The sequence below is a fragment of the Lissotriton helveticus genome, chromosome 2_1 (assembly GCF_964261635.1).
Source record: "Lissotriton helveticus chromosome 2_1, aLisHel1.1, whole genome shotgun sequence".
NCBI classification, from domain to species: domain Eukaryota; kingdom Metazoa; phylum Chordata; class Amphibia; order Caudata; family Salamandridae; genus Lissotriton; species Lissotriton helveticus.
Window position 1 is genome coordinate 1620982566 of NC_136059.1, and position 20416 is coordinate 1621002981.

Consider the following 20416-nt stretch of genomic DNA (forward strand, 5'->3'; position numbering starts at 1 on the left):
ATTCTCTGAGCTTTGATGCTCTGATCTGTTGCTCGGTCAGCACTTGATTCTACATCATTAGGACCCTGAAAAAGGTCTTCTCTTACATCCGATTGGAAATGCACCAGTCAGTCATCATTGCCCTGGACACCTCACGGCTGGACTACTGCAATGCTTTGTACTTTAACATTATTAGTTCCTCTCTGAACAAACTTCAGGTTATACAAAATGCGAGAGCTCGCCTCATTCTGAACATGCCCAAGAGGCATTCCGTTAGGGAGGGGATTTGTTCCCTTCATTGGCTTCCTGTCAGAAAGTGTAGTGCTTTAAAGGCTTTGTGCCTTTTTTTTAGACCCTTCATCATAAGGGCCCCTCTTATATGAATGCGCTCTTGCAAAGGTACATTCTGGGGAGGATACTGAGATCCTCTTCTCGCAAACAACGTATGATTCCCAGATTTTTGAAGACAAGTTGGGGTGAACGCTCCTTTTCCGTAGCAGCTGGCAAACTATGGAATCACCTTCCTACTTATATTTCAGATTTGGACCTTTTTGTGTCCTTTAAAATCATCTGAAAACCTTGCTTTTATCATCTTAGTATCCCTTTCTTTGCTGCTTTGCTTTTGCTGACTCCTTTGCTCCGCTATAGCGCTTTGACACCTATGGGTTTTAGTGCACTCTATACATTTTATCCTATGCTATATCAGTTACTGTATTTTGGTGTGGTTGAATGCCTTCTTGTTCACAGACGGGGAGATAACATTTCACCATGATTTTGCCTGAGTCCCTTGGAGCACTCTCATACTCTCTGATTCCAATGAATAATGTTTTTGATCCAGTCTTAGAGTAGTGAGTAGTTTGATCAGGAGATTTTAAATAATTAAAATCCAAATCGTCAAACAACTTCAAAATATCTCTGATGTTTGCAAGCCACAGGATTTTACAGGCATTATCCAGGGCAAGAATGTTCTTAATAATAGCATTTGTAAATGAAGTCTTTATTTTCAACCAAATTGAATGCCAAAAAACAGAGGTTATACATATAACGAGTGCTCAATAAGGGGAAACCCTACCTTTTTATGTATGATGGTCTCAGGTATTGAATGTGGCATTGTAATTAGTCATCTTAAAAATGTATTGGTCAGTTTTTCTAGGATAATAGTATTACCGAAACCCCACAACTCAGCCCCATACATTGCCCACAAAATACATTTTGCACTATAAGTGGTCCACATTCCAGCTTTGTACCTATCTTTGTAGGATATCTAAACACACAATCTGTTGTTCACAACAAAGTAAATCAATGTATTTCTTTATGATTGGACCACCCACAGCATGAAATATTTTTATTCCCAGAAAAGAGAAGGCAGGTACATTAGTAATGCGCTCCCCCTTGATGTAATGAAGGACCCCATTCAGTGTCCCCTTCCCACTGGTCATTGTATAGTTTTTTTTAAATTTACTTTCAAATATCTATTTTCCATATAAGAAGTAAATCAATTAATAAGGCGTTCCACTCCAACTGAGGTATGGATAATAAAACTGCATCATCTGCATATAATAAAAGTGTATATGCCATGTACCAACCCTTGGAGCATCAGAACTTTATTCCTTGTAATTCCTACTCCATCACATTAATGTAAAGTGAAAAGAAGAAGGTGCAAGAACACAGCCCTGTCTGACCTCTCTATTTATTCTAAATGGCAAAGTACATTTCCCATTGGGTCAATAACATACCCTGGCAGTTACAAAACCGTACATATAAACCAACAGTGAGATATTATCCTTTGCTGCACATAACAGATCCATAGTGTGCCATAATTTATTGTGGTTTACTAAATTAAAAGAACTACTCAGGTCCATAAAAACATATATAGAAGGTCTGCCCTAGCCCTGGTGTATTTCCCCCATCAGGAGATTCAGATTTAGACATTGTTCAATTATGTACCATGCCTGGGCGGAGCTTGCACAGTTTCACTCTGTGGAATTCCGTAGAGTCACAGAAAAGTTCTGTGGAAATTCCACGGAGTTCTGCGTACGGTTGGAGTATTATCACTCGGCTACTCCTACCTCTGATGAGGTGTTGAAAGATAAGGAAAGAAACAGGGAGGGCAAAAACCTGTAAACCCATCCCTGTGTTGATTTTTGAGTAGGGAAGTATCCTTACTGGTTAAGGGCGGAAAGGATAAAAGAGATTAGTCGACAGACAAGAAAATAATAGGAGCTATAACAAAGACAGACCTGGCGAAGAGAATAAACACAGCTTAATGAAGACAAACACGCGATGGGCGGAAAAGAACATGTTCCTCCAGGAGAACTGCAGGCAACCCTCAAACCAAGCTGAAGCATCCAGATTGTGGGTCTTACTTCTCGTCTCCTGTCAGAAGTTTGCCAACGTCCACACCCCTCGAAAGCTGGTGAGTCCACTGTATGCAAGGTGGAGGGAGATGCAATAGCGGCTTGCTATGCTACTGCCTCCTTCCCTCCCAGCTCAGGTGACTCTTACATTCCAATCAAGAAGATGTCCCAATAAGAAGGGCCTCACACCTAACACAGGGCTGTGCGACCCTGCGCATGCATGGTCCCACTTTCCTATGAGCATGCCTCACCCGGCCATGCTCTTCTGTTTAAACCAAGTAACAAGGGGCACACATTGAACACCCACTTCTCAGCCAAGCACAGAACAGAAGCGGCCAGACTTGTAGTTCATGCAGGGAAGTTAGCAATGAATAAATGAATTAATTAATTTTATTTTTATTGCACAGTTACTTAAAACCATTTGCAATATGACTTACATACATGAACAAATTAGGATCACAATTGTTTAAATTAAAATCATACAAAATGAGTTCACATGCGACAATTATCTTGTCCAATAAAAGAATAATATATTATATACATTAAAAAGGTGAGAGATTACGAGTTCAACTTTATTGCAAATTTGATATATCTACTAAGGTTGGCATTTAAAACAGCATCATCACATACTATTTATTGGAGACTGATTTTAGCATGCAAAATGGCCTTCTGTATTGCCTGGCCCTCTTTTTCAATAAGCCTAAGACCCGGCTCAGCCATGCATCTCCCAAATCTGGCCAAGTCTGATGGTAGGGTGCAGGAAAAAAGAACCAATGCTGCTTCTTTCACAGTCTGAACCCCGTTGCGTAGCCATATTTGTTTTAAATGTTTCTGATGGGGCTGTTGCATGCCGGGACAACAACAAATCAAATGTTGCAGAGATTCAGATTTAAGTTGCTGATTCTACATCTGATTTTAAGTTCAAGGGACGTCTACCCTGGATTTAATTGTTTATTTGAAAGGGGGACTAGTCTAGCCCAAAACATGTTTTTCAGTGCTTTCCTTCCCAGTGCTTGGCTAAGGTAGGGCTGGGTTCTATGCTTTGCAAATGATTTTATCAGCCCAAGTTGTCCTCTTCCTTTTCCATAGTCTGCTAAGTCATTTTTGCGTGACAGTTGATAGCATTGTTTATTAATTGAGTTTTTAATGGCCAGATAGTTTATCGCTCCTTGATCCCAATTTAGAATTGCTAAACCCAACTTTTCCGCTGCTTCTTCCATATAACATTGCCATTGATTAGTTGACACCCCGTAAATCAGCTTCAGCATGCTGTTTAGGCTTCCGGCAGGGGCTGTAAGCACTTGATAGAAGTATTTTGCAAGCATTCCCAAACATTCTTTGTTTTGTTGCTTTAGTCCAAATTCCAAGCAAATTAAGCTGTTGCGGGTACTTTTTGGCAATTTAAAGATGCGTTTATATGCCTAGCATTGTACTTTATCTAACACTGATTCCATTTTGCCCGGGGATGCCTGCTGAGCATACCCTGCAGTTGCCCTGATTTTAGCTTGTTTTACTTTTCTGATGGGAACTGTTGTTGGACTTTGAATTAGCTCATGTAGTTTGCACAGGGCATAGGTTGTTGACTGTCCTTTGGCCTTCATTTTATGCAGCTGGAATGTTGCTTTACTCGTTTAACTTAGCCAGCACCCAAGGTAATTATAGGATTTCGCAGCCGAAATGATCTCTTTGCCCACATTCCATTTCAATAATAATTTTTGGGGGACAATGACCGAAAATAACTACTTTGGTCTTTTGAGCATTTATTATTCATTTGTTTCTTTCATTGTAATTGTTGAATGCATTTAGACAACTTTGTAGCCCGATTTCCGTGTGGTCCATCACCCCTAAATCATCTGCATATCGTAATATGTGAAGCTTATTAGTTCCAATTTTGGGAGTTACAAGACTGGCATTGTGAAGCTTCTTTCCCAGATCGACGATATATAGGTTAAACAATATAGGGGCAAGTAGGCATCCCTGTTTTAAACCACAGTTTGTCAAGCCCTTCTTCAATGTGGTGTTACTAGCTTTACTTTGATCCAAGTGTTACTGTACAACAAGATAATGGCATTGAGAAGACCTACTGGGATATGTCAATTGCTCAGTTTTGCCCAGAGCTTGTATCGAGGCACCCCATCAAAGGCAGCTGAGTAATCTACAAAGCATGCAAAAACTGGTTTATTGATTTTACCGTTTGCTTACTGGCTTAAATACGACATGGCCACAATGCTGTCAATTGTAGAGCAATTTATACAAAGAGAAATGCTGGCCCTGCGATTTTTGATAGCTATATTTTGAGCAACAAACCAAATCCTTGTTATGATTTGTATGGTCGAATTTATTTAAACCATTTACTTTTTCATATAAATCTCATTAAGTTAAAGCATTGATTGCATGAGAAAAACACTACGTACATACAATTTATACAAAAACATTTGACAAAGAATTTTAACAAAAATACATAAATACATATGACAAAATGACATCCAATCATTAAGTGTACATAAATATACAAATACGGTCATACGAGAAGCATCAGTCGTTATGTAGTTTTAAGCAATGAAGCTATTTGCAGTAAGGAAAAGAAAACAAAATGAATTGTAACAAATACAAATTTTCAATTGTCTGATAATATAAACTTGAATTCTTTCTGCTATTGCCAATTCCTTTCTGCTATTGGGAAAAGAAGGAAAAGGGGGACAAGATTAGAAGTCCGAGAATAGGTGAGAGGAGGGAAGGGAAACCTGAGGGGCATGGAGTAAAGGCAGTTCAGCGAAAAAGAGAAAAGCATTTGAGGGTCGTCAGGGGGAGTCAGGAGGGAAGAAGGAACGGGCAAAGGTTAGACAAGATGGCGGGTCTGTATCCAGGGAATCGACAGAGACCATCCCCAAAAATGGCAAGATGCACAAAAGTCACAGAAATCATAAATCCAGAAGTAGAAAAAACCCAGATAGCATTATTACATAGAGTACAGTCGGAGGGGGGGGGGATGCAGCCACAAAACCCAAGGTGACCGGAGGGCTGTAAGATGCATGCCCAGGCTCTGGATGTTTGATTGCTAGTTTATGAAAACCTGCGTAACCTGCACGGTGTACTTTGTCTTTGGCCCATGTCTTTTCTAGGTGTATGATATCTCCTTCCTGCAATATATTTATTGCTGTTATGTGTATAGGAGCTTCATGTATGCCTGCCACGTTCCAGGAAATGATTTTAAGATTGGAATGAGAATTTTGATTAAGGCGACATGTACTAGACTTTTCCGATACTATGGGGTTAACGTTAGAAAACACTTGTTGATTCCGCGAAATATTGGAAATGCCCACTTGATCATCAGGAATAGAGAATACTAGGTTGTAACTCTCTGCTTATTCTACTGAGTTGATCATTCCATTGGATTTTCTGTAGTCCATCATCTTTTACTGTCCTAATTATGGATGTGTTCTCCTGTGTCCATACTGATATGTTGAGTTTCTTGTAGTTTTGATCTAGATGTATTTTCGATGTGCCTCTCAATATCCCCTGTGAGTGCTCTTTAACTTTCATTGCATGGTTTGATATGTTTGCTGACTGCAGTAGAATTAGTGGATACTTTTCTTGTTCTGATGCTGTTAAGGCAATACCCCAGTTTTTAAAAATAACTTTTTCTCTAAGCATTGCTTCAGACATGTGATGGTTTGTCCAGGTCACTATGGTGTCTTCTTTAAGGATGTCTTCATCTTTTGGTTCAAATTGCACACTAACTATATCTTCGCTTTTTATGTGAGACAATGAGGGTATGTGTTGTAGGAGCCTTAATAAATTCCCCGTTTAGTGTATCGTATCTCCCCTTTGATTTGTATTGTGGTTGAAAGATGGTTTTACACATGTTCCTAATGTGGGCAGAGATTGATGTTGTGCCCAACATGGGTTGAGGGTGTGTTGTTCCTTTATGCTCTCTCTCTCCGGGTGCATTTGCAATATTAATGTTCACAGGTTGTTGGTTTTTTGATCCACCTCCCATTATCTCCTTAAACAAGCCACATTCAATTTTGCCCTTAACAGTTTCAATTGTAGTTTGTAAAACTTTCTTTACTGCCCCACCGTTTTCAATGGGCATTGATTCCCGAATCGCTGGTGGGTTTGATGTAGTGTTTTCTATTTGAGCACCTTGACTCAAGGGTTTGTTTTGTTTTTGAGTCATAATGAATATCTGAAATAGCTTATTAGCTAATTGCCTTTCCTGATTTTGAGGAGAATTAATTGCGGACTCAGTCGAGACGTACATAGGCTGACCCCCGCTCCTTCTGATTTGTGTGGTCTTTTGGCGCTTCAGCTGTTTTAAAAGAAATGTCTTCATACATTGTGACAAGTTTGAGTTGGTAGTGCTGGTTGGGTTTTCGTGTTTATCTTCCTTATCTGACTTTCTGCTATTTACTATCAGTTGGTTATTAGTTAATAGGTCCGTATTTATGTTTGTGTTTGTATTTGTGTGGCCCTTTTTTGGAACTTTTTCTTTGGTGATTTGCTCGGTTGTCACAGATATTCTTTTACCCACTATTTGAGCTGATTGTATCTTTAAGTCTTCGATAAGGGTAGAAAGCACTTCCGGGATTGATGCCAGTTTGTCGATTGGTGGACCACAGGCGCAGTCTGTATGTAATGTAGTTGCATATACTTGGGCTTGTGTTATTAACATGTTCAGATTATCCAGTTTTTGACCAATCCCTGATATTGTTTTTGCCATGATGTTGAGCAAGTCCACTTGGACATCTATCTTGTTTGATTGATAGTTTAGTGCTTAAAGTGTGAGTTGATATGTTTTAAAGAAAATATCCTGTATTGTTCCCGAATCGGTTATTAATCTTGAGTGTTTGCTATCCGGGTTTTGGCAAAGCTTATCCTTTACCGGACTATTATTAGGGGATTCACTTTCTGCTGTTAGGTGATTTTGTATATTGTCTTTACTCTGTGGGAATGTATATTCTGGTGCTTGAACCACCATAATGTGGGATTCTGCTCCCTCACTGCCTTGATTTTTTCCTCCTGATCACTCACTTATTGTGATATTTTGTAAACTAGGCAACGGTGCTGTACAAATCGGTGCTTGTATTGTACTTTCAATTTGACTTATTTTCATATGTTGAACAATGTTTGAGGTTTGCTTATTGATTTTTACTTGTACCTCAATTGGTTGTTGAGCCCCGGTGTTCTGAAATTGCTCGCAAGCTTTTTGTGACGTTTGCTTATTAGGTGATTCAAAAGAATATTTATCCTGTTGTGATGAGTGATCTCCATTTGTCAGGAGTTCTTGATCCATAATAGACCCCCATGATTGGTCCATATGTTCTTTGCATTGTTGATCTGGCTGAGACCCGGTTAAAATTATGGGCCATGTATTGGCCCTTTTCTTAACATTGGTTTGACTGTTCCCTATGGGAATAGATGGTGAGATAGGTGATGGTATATGATCCCATCCCTTCTGTTCCTCGTGGTGGGATAACATTGCATCCGCTGGATCTTTAAAAAAATGTAATTTGCTCTGTATACTGATGGATTTTGTAGATTTTGTGAATATTCTATACACAGGTGAGATTAAAGGCTGTGCCACTCTCTCTGCTTTTGCTTTATTGTTCTTTGGTGTTTGAGTTTTTTTCATCCTTTTTATTTATGGAAAGATGGCTCTCTGTCACCCTGACCTCATAGTTTATTAAAAATAAGTTTTTTACTTTGTGGTTTTTTTTTTAAATAGCCTTTTGGTAAAAGTTGATTGTGCCTTAGATGTAGTTATTGTAGTTGTTAACAGCACCACAGATGCAACCTCTGAGGTCACCAGACCAGACCAGACACCTGTCTGCAGTTTGCTCTTTGGGCTTTTGTTTTTTACACTGTCCCAAATGCCTGTCTCAAAAAGACCTGTGTAACCTGTGTGTGGCTGCACTAACAGAGGCCCTGGCTTCCTCTTTTGCAGTGCCTTTGTGTGCTATCAGACAATACACTCCCCACGCACCCCACAGAGGACTGACTGCACACCTGCTCACCTGTGCACCTGTGCACCTCAGAGACCACAGCCACCTGCCACCTGCGCTGTATTCTGTAGGGTGGGCGGAAGGCTGTAAATTGTTGCAGCTGCCCAATGCCTTCAGGCATTGGGCAGCTGCAACAATTTACAGCATCGCATTTGGTGATGCAGTGTGTGCAACAAAATTCGTTTTATTTATTTTTATGTTTACTTACCATTTAAAGTCCGTAATCCATACATTACTACCTCCCACCCTGCCCCTCCCCCTCACCACGTCACCGCCCGGCCGGTACTCCCACTACCGGCCACGACTGGCCAAAGCTGAGGCACTGTTGATGCAATATCGATGCAGGGAGCAGGGAGCCATGAGCGCTCAGCGTCTTCCTCGCTCAGTGGTCGGGGTGAAAACACGGTGTGGATGATTGCAAAAGGTAGCAAGGGTATGACGGGCTCGTGCAGGTTTAAGACTTGCTAAGACTGCCCAGTTCCCCATCTTTCAATCATTGCATTGGTAATGATGCATACGTGCATATACATAAATGTGTCCCGTCCTCAGGCGCAATACTTATTTATATTGCTCCAAACTACTTATTTTAACCACAAGCCTTCCATTACAAACAGAACCACCCTTTGTACTTACATTTTCTCCCACCATTTTCAGACCCTATCTTTCACGATTTCATCACATTTTCCCTCTGTGCAACAATTGGTGTTTAAATTAGATTCCAACAATATCATGTGTTATCCGTATCTGTAAAGCGCACTACCCCTCAGGATGGGTATCCTCGCACTCAAAGGTATCCATAGCACAAAAACTTGAAACCCCAAATGGCTAAAGACTAGGGGCTGTATGTGCATGAACACAGCAAACAAACACATATACATTTTTCAATTCTGCAAAACATTGGTTTATTTAATTTTATTTTTGAGCTTCTTTTCGGTGGGAAAGGGAGCCAACAAGACCAGAGGATGACTCGTAAAAGTCTAAATGAAGAAAAGGTTATAAGTACCTATTATAAGAAATCCTCAAAAAAGTGCAGCCTTATGCATTGAGTTACATAGTCTTACAAGTCAAGCAGAAAAATCTCCCAGACTGTTATGTTGAAAGGTGTTGTTTTAAGCTGAATTTATTCTTTCCTTGATATACATTTTACCTGTTATAGATTATTTGAAGATAGAGTCCTTTTCTAAAACTACCCAAAATATATTAAACTACAGTTGGAAACCATGGTAGAGTGTGCCCAGCATTGTCCTGTGCAGCAATGTTCTGGGCATAAACAGCTACGTGATTCCATGCCCCCTCCTAGTCAAAGAAACTGCATGAGGACAATTTTAATGTTATACCCAAGAGATCAGCCCATTCCCCATCTCATTTCTCAGAGCTACGTCACGATATGGTTGAATCTACCTCGTCTGTGCTCAGGGACAATCTTTCTTCTTTTCAATCGTGTATTCATTTCAAACATTTTGAAATGTGCTCATCTTCAGCTGCCTCATGAATAAAGAGAGGTAATCTGTCAATTTATCAAAATGCCGTGATGGAAGGCACCAGTCAGCCTCAGCAGGCGAGCTCAGAAAATGCATGTGAAGTTCAGCAGGCACCTTGGAGCTCTGGTTTGTGTCATTGCACATATGAGATTCATATGTGGTGTGTTTGCACTTTAGAGTAGGGGTGAGCGCATGCCGGTAAACTGAGCTCTGCCTGCAGAAGGCGGAGATTGTTTTCCGGAAAGCACGGAGTTGCAAAACTCTGTGAACTCCCCATACTGTAGAATTTTCTCCCATTCACTACTCAAATCTCTCCAAAGCGATTCTGCCCAAGAGCTTCGCAGATAAGTTCAGGAGTTATGCAGTGTTATAATATTTAGGGTCGTTTTTACCACCTTTCTTAAAAATTGAAATATTAATCACTTCAGACCAAGTCCAGCTCCAGTTGCATTTAATACCCTAGTGAGAAGAGGGACCCACAGTAACTGTAAGCGCTTGTAGGGATCCACCGAGACACAATCCGCACCTGAAGCCTTACCCTGAATACTCCAGCCTAAAGCCAAAATAGCCTCTTCCAGGGTAAAATTAACGTGGAAAGGGAGAACACTCATTTATTATTCGAGGAAGTATCAAAATTATCTGAGGTATTAGGGGTTAAAAATAGAGGTAAAATGGTCAATCCAATTGTTTGCAGAAACTGTACTGGCTAAACCAGGAGGCATATTATATTTGAGAAAGGAACTATTGATAGTTCTCCAAAAGAGGGGCATATCTTTAATCTGCAAGACCTTTGCCAAATTGGTCTAAGCTTCTTCTTGTAACTCCCACTTCCTCATGAGGAGAACGTTTTTCTACTCATTCCTGCAACACTGAACAACAACCTTATACCCAGGGCTACAACCCAAGAACCTTTTTACTTAAGGCATAGGTGAAGGGCTTCTTTCAGCTGTTTGTATGCCCTTACATAGGCTACATCAACCCCACCCTTAAAAGAGTGTTTAGTACCCTTTTTCTTCCCTACCTATAGGGAATCAATTAATGTTGTGACAGTTTCATTGCCCAAAATAGTTTTCCAGGGCCATATAGACAAATCATAAAATCCTGACTGTTTCTAGTAATCAATCAAAGACATGGTAAAATCAGAAGGATCCATGGCAGACTTTTCAATCTCACCCTATTAAGCCTTTCGGTAACAATGTTTTAGAATCTTGGCAATTCAGTGTTCATCCACATGTGCATAAATACAGGTCAAACCAAGGTATTAGGATCACTCAAACAATACTTTTTGATGATAAACTCCTAAGGCAGTACTTGAGGATTCTATGCTGTCAAAACATATTCAATTGTACTAATAGCAACCTTCCCTATAAAATTAGTAAGTAACATATCACTACAGTTGCTTTGCGCATCATCCATTAAGGAATTTTGTGTGATCATCATGTTATTCAGCGAATTAGCATATGAATTATGCAAAAAGTGCTCCAAACCCTCCCCTGGTGAGTCAACTAATCCACAAATGTCTTGGGGGGAGGGGGGGGAAGAATATTTAGTAATACTAAATGTCCCCAGCCCAAATGATCAAAATGTCATTCTCCATATCATTAATTACTTCTGCATATGTAGCATCTAATTTATTATTCTAATAATTTATGTCTAGAATATCAAGGTTGCCTTCTCTGATTAATAAGACTAACTGATTCTATGAAGAACCTAAAAACACCTTTTCCACTTTTGATATAAATAGGACTGTGATTAAAATAATGGATGCCATTTTCTCTAACATACTTGAACTGGCAGTTGACCCCCCTCAAGCTCTAGGCCGGACTGACCATTTGGCATTAAGCTTTTCGATGTCGCCTATAATTCCTGTCGCACGTGCACAAGGCCGGAATTGATTTAGGTGTCATCTTCAATTTATTCCAGATTTGGTATTTAGGATTACTACAGGAGCTACCAAATAAAGGATCCCTTATTGTTGCATTTTTGATTACCACATTCATATCTTTTGTAATTACCTTATCAAGTTACCTTAGCAGCCAGCACAAATGTGCATACATACTATTGGCATTTCATTTTCTAGGACATACATGGGCTATTAACGGGCACAGAAATATTGATGGGCATTGTATCCAGGCAGAGTATTTGAAACTGATGTAATGTATCCTGTTGTTTGAATTTGAAGGGTATTTAATCCCGTGGGTCACGTTGCATAAGATGGGCATTACCTTTTCTGCAGCACCAATATATGCATATTTGCATAGCCAGTGTTTTGCAGTAGGAATGCAATTACTTTATTGGCAAATACATTATTTTTTTCAGCACAAATATTTATTTTCATCCGTGGCAGGTCCTGTAGTATTGGTATATTTTATTCGCTGTCCTACAAAGTTGCGTATAATATGTATTGCTTTTTAATAATATCTTTGAAAATGTTCTGTAAAAACCATCCGCAGTATATTTTTACCTCTGCATTTCTCTCCCTGAGAATTTTGGTCACAATCGCTAACTTCATTCAGTGCAATTTGGGCTAGTATTGATACATTTTGAAGGGTTTTTGAGTTTGCATTCTAGGCCTCAGTACATCTCTATTTGTCTCTCAGGCAGGCCTCTAGCAGCAAGGCACACATCACTGCAGTCCGTCTTAGGCAACAGTTCACTGTTAAAAAAAAAGTAATTGGACAGAGCTAATCCTGTCAACCACCATGGTGCCAGGAGAAACAACCCCAAATACCTGAGCTGCTCTGTGGCAATAGATTGTACATGAGATCCCCTAAACAAGCAGTTTTCAGATGAGCAACAATTATTTATTTTTTACAAGAAAATAAGTGGTAAACATAGAGTTTCAGACAGGGCACTTAAGCTTATCAGGTGTTTTGTCTGACTGGAACGGTTTGGGAATGTGATAGTGACCGGTGTGGGAAGTGTTTTGGAGGCTTCCATGACTAGAAAGTGGGAGTTATTATCGTGTTGCTGCACTTGTAGCAGCACTAATGCATGGAGTGGAGCAAATATAGGTTAGCAGATTTGATTCCAGTTCTGTGGTGGGTAGTATACTGAGTCTTGTTTTAGCCATGATTCAGTAAAGCACAGGGCTCTGGTTAAACTGATTTGTGGAGCCCCTTATCATGTGTTAGGGAAGAGTCATGTTTGCATTACCTTCATAAACTCCAGTAAGTCTTGTGCGTTGTATTTTTCAGGATAATGTTTCATAATGTCACTGCCTGGCTGAGGAGGTTCTGTGATCCATTATCTAATGCAGGGGGGAACGGTCAGGCAAGATTCTTGTCTCAAGCTGTTTTTCTGTCTTTCTCTTAGTCTTGCTTTTTCACATTTCTGATGAAAAAGTAATGTCCCTTTAAACGAGTGTCAGTGCTCATAGGGTGGTTAACATCCTAGAGGTCATTACGGGCACTACTTCCAGCCCTGGAGGTTTGTGTGACAGCCTAATGATTTCAGAGTGTTTTACTCTGTTTTGTTTCCATTGAACAGAGCATCAGCCAATGAGTGTTCATTCTTTGTATTTTATCTACGTCTTGAATCCACACCAGTATGCCGATGTAATGTGCAAATTGGCTGCTCCCATTTTCTCCACTTTGAAAGTCTCTGAGGTAATTTTCTTTAACATGTGTCTCAAAACACTCACTTCCTACTGGTGCTCTCAAGCAAGCAAATACATTTTCAATGTTGGATCCTTTGTTCACATCCCTTTTTGAGGGAATTATTTGCTATTAAGAAGTCTGCTATTCCATTATTACTACCTACTTCTCCACAGTAGGCAATAATTGTATAGTATTAATATATACAAACCTCAGTTCCTGCTCTTTTGCTGAAACCACAACTGATTACGGGCCCTTTCCATATTTCTCTATATTGGCTTTAAGGCTTTATATTGGGAGATCTTGCAAATTGCAAAGCTGCAGTAAACCACCTCCCCTACAAGTCTACAAATTACATACATGTTCAGTACACTCAGCCGAAGAATGCTACGGAATTCATAAGCGAATGCTCTCCCTGCTCCCACATCACTAGTGCCACATCAGAAAAATCTACAAATTCCACCTCGGTTAAAAGGCCAAAAAAATACCTTGACTCCCCTCCTAAATCACCTACTTATTTAACTCTCGAGGACGGTATGGAGGAACTCAGAGCCTTAAAATCATTAATGGCTGATATCCATGCCTCACTACAATGAATTGACGATAAATTGCCTGCTCATGATCAGCGCACCTCAACACTGGAACAGAGACTGAACAACATTGAAGACTCTACTCCCAACATTTCTCATATGGTCTATTCAAGTCAAAGATAATTTATTCAGCAGCCAAGAGCCATAAAGTGAAACATTTTAAAAAGGAAACACAATTCATGGAAACCACATTAATACATAAAAACTTGGGTCACAATAAAAGTTTTTGGTTTTTAAAAATGCCTAATCAAAACGGTAAAAGGACATCTAACTTTACTATTTCATCAATCATATAAAAATTTACAAATAGTACAACATATAAAATGCAAAAGTGCTAAATATGAAACCAAAGGCTATGAAGACTTCTCATAAAGTGCACATTAGGTGAGAGAACAGATCTGCTCCAGCGGCGGCAATTTTTTCCTGTGTCTGATAGCTGCTGTTACAAAACTTGCAACCCCCAGGCAAACCATGGGGGAGGATAGCAATTGAATATAGGTCAAAGCCAGCCTAACTTGGACAAATTGGCAATCTCTAAGCAGTGGGAAAATATGATTTATATGCTGGAAATTGCAGTAGGCGCACAATAACATAAAATGTAATGTATCCTGCTCTGATGAAAAATTATCAAAGGTGCAGGGTCTAAGTGAACCAGGTTTGGAATAGCCTTGGGGAAATGGTCAAAGACACTACCAAATTTCAACGACTAACAGAAAATCTAGAAAATAGGAATAGAATGAACAACCTTTGTCTTTTTGGTGTTCCGGAAGGTTCAGAAGGTTCCAATATGATTTCCTTTCTGCAAACGGCGATACCTTCAATTCTAAGACTGCCTTCTTTGCCTTCTCTGACTATTCAGTGAGCCCATCGCCTTGGTTGTCGATCTTTTTCTGGCCCCCAACTCCCGTCCCAGAAGAATCATCATACTTTTCCTCCAATTCACTGAACTAATGCATGTACTCCCAGTGGCTTAAAAGGGAAGATCTCTTCAATGGTCAGGTCAGGTTGCAAGGTGTTTTCTTATACAGGATCTCTCTGCTGTCACAGCAGCTCGTCGCAAGAAATTCCTGGACCTATGTCTTCAACTGCAATCCTTGAACATTGGATATGGACTACTTCATCCCTCACTCTTCAAAATCACTTTTAAATACAAATCCCATTCGAAGAACCTGCTGACTTACAAACCTTCATCAAGCAACACAAAACTGAAGCCATGAACTAAGGGACATCTTCTACCACATGATTCATTGAAAAATGTCATTTTCATAATGTCTTTCATTTCCTCTTAGTTTAATTGTTTCTGAGAATATTTTCAAAATGCATTGCTTGTTTCTCCTCTTTTCCCTTCTCCCTTTTCTTGACAGGAAACTCATGTGGACTCCCCTTATAGCTCCTACCCTCCTGGTATGTGCACATCTCCGCAACTGTCGTTCTTCATGTTTCAAGTGGTAAGTTTTGCCACTCTATTTCCATTCTAAAGCCTCATGTACATATGTTATTACTTTTTTCTGCCTTGTTCAATAGTCCAACATGATTGGTTATATGTTTGTTCTCACTATTCCATGCATTACTTTCCTGAATGTTCCTGTTTATTTGCTGAGGAAGCTAACACCTGTCTCACTCATGTGTTTTGCTGTTCATTCAACCTTAGGGGTGTTACTTTGCCTTTTCTTCTTTTACAGCTTTGTGGACCATGGTCCTCTTGAAGCAATATCTATTCCTGCTCAGCTTTCGGAGTTTTATTTCTCCACCTTCTCCCCTCTTTCTTCTCCTTCCACTTTATATTTTCTCTCTCTTTTCTCTCCCAATATATTGTTGTGCTTTCTATTTTTTTAGAAGCAAAAGCTGTTTATTCTCTCCCAATATAATGGAACTTAGAACAGTCACATGGAATGTGAAGGGGCCAAGAACCCCACCAAATGACGGCGTGTTTTATCTAATCTGGCTCGTTTAAAGTGCAATTTTGCCTTATTATAGGAGACACATCTTAACGATCTGGAGGTCGCTAAACTTAAAAAACAATGTGTTGGTGAACATTTTTTTCTCCTTCCACCACCAAAAAGAATGGTGTCATAATTCTTTGTCATGTTGACCAAGATAACCATACACCACCAACATCGAGATTCTGAAGGTAATTTGTTGCGTGTCAAACTTACTATTGAAGACACCACCCTCACTAAACTAACCAGAATCACTCAGACCCATACTCTTGGCACAGCTATCAATCCCTATCTCTGAACACACTACCAATAATTTAATGGTGGGAGGGAACTTCAATTAAGTCCCAGACCCTTTTATGGATAGGCATTTACCCTAAAGTTTTTCTTCCCCATGACTCCCACCAAGCCTTTAAAAGCATCATTTCTCAACACTCCCTCTCTGATTCATGGCGATTTTACAATCCTGACCTGTTACAATACTCCTTCTACTCCATTACTCACCACCCTCAGTCTAGACTGGATTATATATTCCTTAGCAAAGGTTTACTACAAGATTTGCTTAACTCTGAGATTGGCTCAATTTTAATCTCAGATCGTGCCCAAGTGTTGACTGAACAGGATATTTTGCTTAATAGGCTTACTAGGTCTTCTTTGGTGTTTAATAATCTGCTACTCTTGGATGCTCCCTTTCTTGTTTCCTACACCACTTTTAAGAAGGCATTTTTACCAATTCAATGACAACAGTCGAACACCATTTTACATTGTTTTGGACACCTATAAGATGGCTTTGAGGGGATTTATTATGTGCTTTGTCCACTCCAAAAAGGAAATTGCGAAGCAAAAGTCTGCTTCCATCTTGGCACACATGACATGATTTCAACATAATCACTACACAAGCAAAGAACAGCAAGCTAGATCTTGATGCCTTAGTTACAGCTAAAACAGAATTTAACAAATATTCTACTGAGCGAGCCTGCAACACACTCCTAAACCTCAAAGCCAAATATTACGTTAGTAACAATGGAGATGGTTCTCTCCTAGCCTGTTATATAAAGAGCAGGAAGGAAAAGTTAACTATTAAATCCATTATCAATAATAATGGAGAAAAGTTGTTTAGCGATGAGGATATTTCGGCTTGCTTCACTTCTTATTACACGGATTTATATACACCTAATTCTGCACCTTGGGGGAATCCCTTGTTACTTACTTTTCTAACCTGTAATGTTGTGTTTCTATCTAGGACCCTAATTCGATATTCCCGATTTATGCCCTTATGTGGTTATAATAAATAATATCCTTATAAAGGCATAAGAATCATATCCATATTTAGTAATAGCCCATGCAGTCCAAATACGGCAAGGCTACTCCCCTAGACTCCTAGAAAGTACAACACGTTCTTTCAACAAACCAAACCTCCAGCAGCCCGGGAAATCCCCCTGCTCTTGTTTTGATTTGCACAAGAACTCCTAGAGTCAGAAAGGACTGTTAGTTCTAGTGACGTCTTATGTCCAACCTTACGTCAAACCCGGCACCTTTCAGGTAAAATATACCAACGTTGCCTTAAGCAAACACACGGTGGTTTGGAGCAGAGCGGCCATCTACTTGCCCGGAAGCCCAGCTGATGCGAGAGCCGAAGAAAGCCGCCCCTCCCTTTTGACGCACTGAGAGAGACGCTGTCTTTTTCTCCAGCCGAGAAAATCCAGCTCCGGTGTTTCCAGTCACCCTTGCGGGTTGCCGGGATATCGAGTCCTGAGAGAGAGATACAAGACCTCCTTCCTTCTAAGAACCAAGGTACGGAGATGACTAAACCCTTAAGAGAATTCTTGATTCAGATCCTTTGCAAACCCCAACTTAACTTAAACTGCAACGTACTTACTCCTTCCCACGTATTAGGCTTAGGTCAGGTACACCGGGGAAGGCGTAGATTAGAAGCACCAGTTGAGCACGTTAGTCAATGTTTTTATGTATGTATATATTTTATCCATTTTAAAGTATCATTTGGCTAAGAAACCATACCAATGCTTTTACAGTATTATTTCATAATACTCCTTTTACTGTACGCACTTTACTTCATGATAAGTATTGCAATTGTGGCAATTCATTTCTCTTGCATGAGAAAGAAGACTGCTCAATAAATACCACCTTTTATTGAAAACGCCCGTCTCTCTATTTCTCTGCACTCTGGTGAAACTAAGTATGCACGATTGACTGAGTGAAATAGTTGTCTATTGTTTTCACACGACTCTAGAGATACACTCTTTATTCTGAGGGAGCAAAGTTGTCATGTTATATGGTTGTCAGAAGTTAATCCCTTCTTGTCTATCCAGGGAAGTTAAACTCCTCCTTGTTTACTCGAGAAAGTTTCTAGTGACCTCTGAGCTAGCTGGCAAAACTAATAAAGTCTAATATAGTCAGTAGAGACCTAGTCGACCTCAGTCCTACATCTACACTGCTGTTTATATTATTCCAATGCGCAGAGCCTATTGGGAATATAGGAACTACACTACAGAAATCTAGAGCTTCAACGCCAACAGATCTCTCTTTTAGAAGAAGCGCTTAAAATTGAGGAACTATATTCAGCCGTAAAGTCTCTCCTTCAGGGTAAGGCAAAAGGCCAGATGGTTTCACTGTTGAATTTTATCTTCACTGTGCACCACTCCTCTTCTCCAAACTCTTCCAATTATTTACTTCATTACTTTAAAATCCTCTTCTGGCTCTTTTGTAAAAGCCCAAATCTGTTTGATCCCTAAGAAGATCTAACCAATGCAAAAACTACAGACCTATTTCTTTAATCAATGCAGATTGCAAGATATTTCATAATCCTTCTTTTACTCCTTGTATTGCCAGACCTCATTGACATACATCAATATGGCTTCATCCTACAAAGAAATGTTGCAGATAACTCTCATACTTTCATAAATATTATTCATAAAGTTCACAAGATAAAGAATCCTTTGGCCTCATCATCCTTGGATGCAGAGAAGGCCTTCGATAGAGGTTAATTGGTATTTTTCAATGCAGGTTCTGCAATGACACGGATTTGGTCCTTATTCTTTACAACTCATATCTTTGTTATACTGCTTATCATATTCCTCAGTTATAACTAACGTTATATGGTCTCCTTCTTTCCTCTTAACAGAGGTACTCGACAGGGATGGCCCTTGTCTACCTTATTATTTGATGATTCAGCTCTGGAACCGTGCCTACACCAATTGCAAACTTCAAATAACTTTACTGTGTTTAAAATAAAGAATATTCACATATGGTTTACAGCATATGCAGACAATATTCTTTTTTTTGTGTTGAATCCTGATCATTCCCTTCCTGCTTGCTTTCATGAACTCAGCCTATATTCCTTAACATCAGGTTATAAACTCAATGTAGACAAAACTGAGGTATTGCTACGTCATAAATATTGCAGCAAAATTATATTTGTTGAAGAAGCCTCTCCTGGAATTCTTCCAAAATCAAATACTTGGGCTTTAGTACTGCCCAACTCTCAAGTGTGCACAGAAAACTTAACTCAGGCATCCTAGCGGACAAACTCTTAACTTTTTCTCTGAAATGGTCTCCATTATCGTTCCTGGTGGGGTTGGTTAGATACCATTAAAATTATACTCCTCCGTATTATCAGTTTCTTTCTCATGATGTTTCCTATAAAGATTCTTAAGGGTTTCTTCGGCTCAATAGATAAAGCTCATTCCAAATTTCTTTGGCATGGTAAATTTCTCTGTCAAAATTTATCTCCCTCATTTTCTTAATTATCATAGGTCTGTCTGCATCAAGGAAATACATATGTATATGAGCACACCTCTTGATGAACCTCAGAAGCTATAATTTTCTCTGGAACAGGCTATGTTATCACCCTTCTCTCACAACCACATTCTTTTCATGTCCAACCTCCCAAATTCTGGCTACCTATTGCTATTTCACATGCATGCACATTGTTAAAGTCCATTTTTGTTTCACCCTCAATACCCATTAGTCCATTTTTCAGCAGCCCTATTTGGCATAATAATTTACTTAAGAGGCAGGGGGACTTTGTAATGGAAGCCAGAAATTAACAGCGGTATAATTCTCATCTCACAACTCTATAGTTCAAGTTCTCCCATTTTGTTCTCTGAGTTATCATCTACATACAATCTCACACCTCATATTGGTTCCTAGTATCTGAACTTTCTGATCAGGTACATAATGCATTTACACAACACTTCTCTGCTGAACTCCCCATTTTGGCTCATGTCCTCATCCGATTACAGTATCTATTCTCTCTAAAGCGGCATGCATTTACAATTTCCTGTGAGGCCCAATCCAAAAAGGCTGAAACACTTCCAGAAGCATCGTGGGAATCTGATCTGGGTTTTGTTTGGGCAATCTCTATATGGGAGGGAATTTAGGGAAGAATACACAGCCACGGCCCGTGGAGGGAGTTACGGTGGGGCAGGGAGGCGGGGAGGAGTAGGGACAG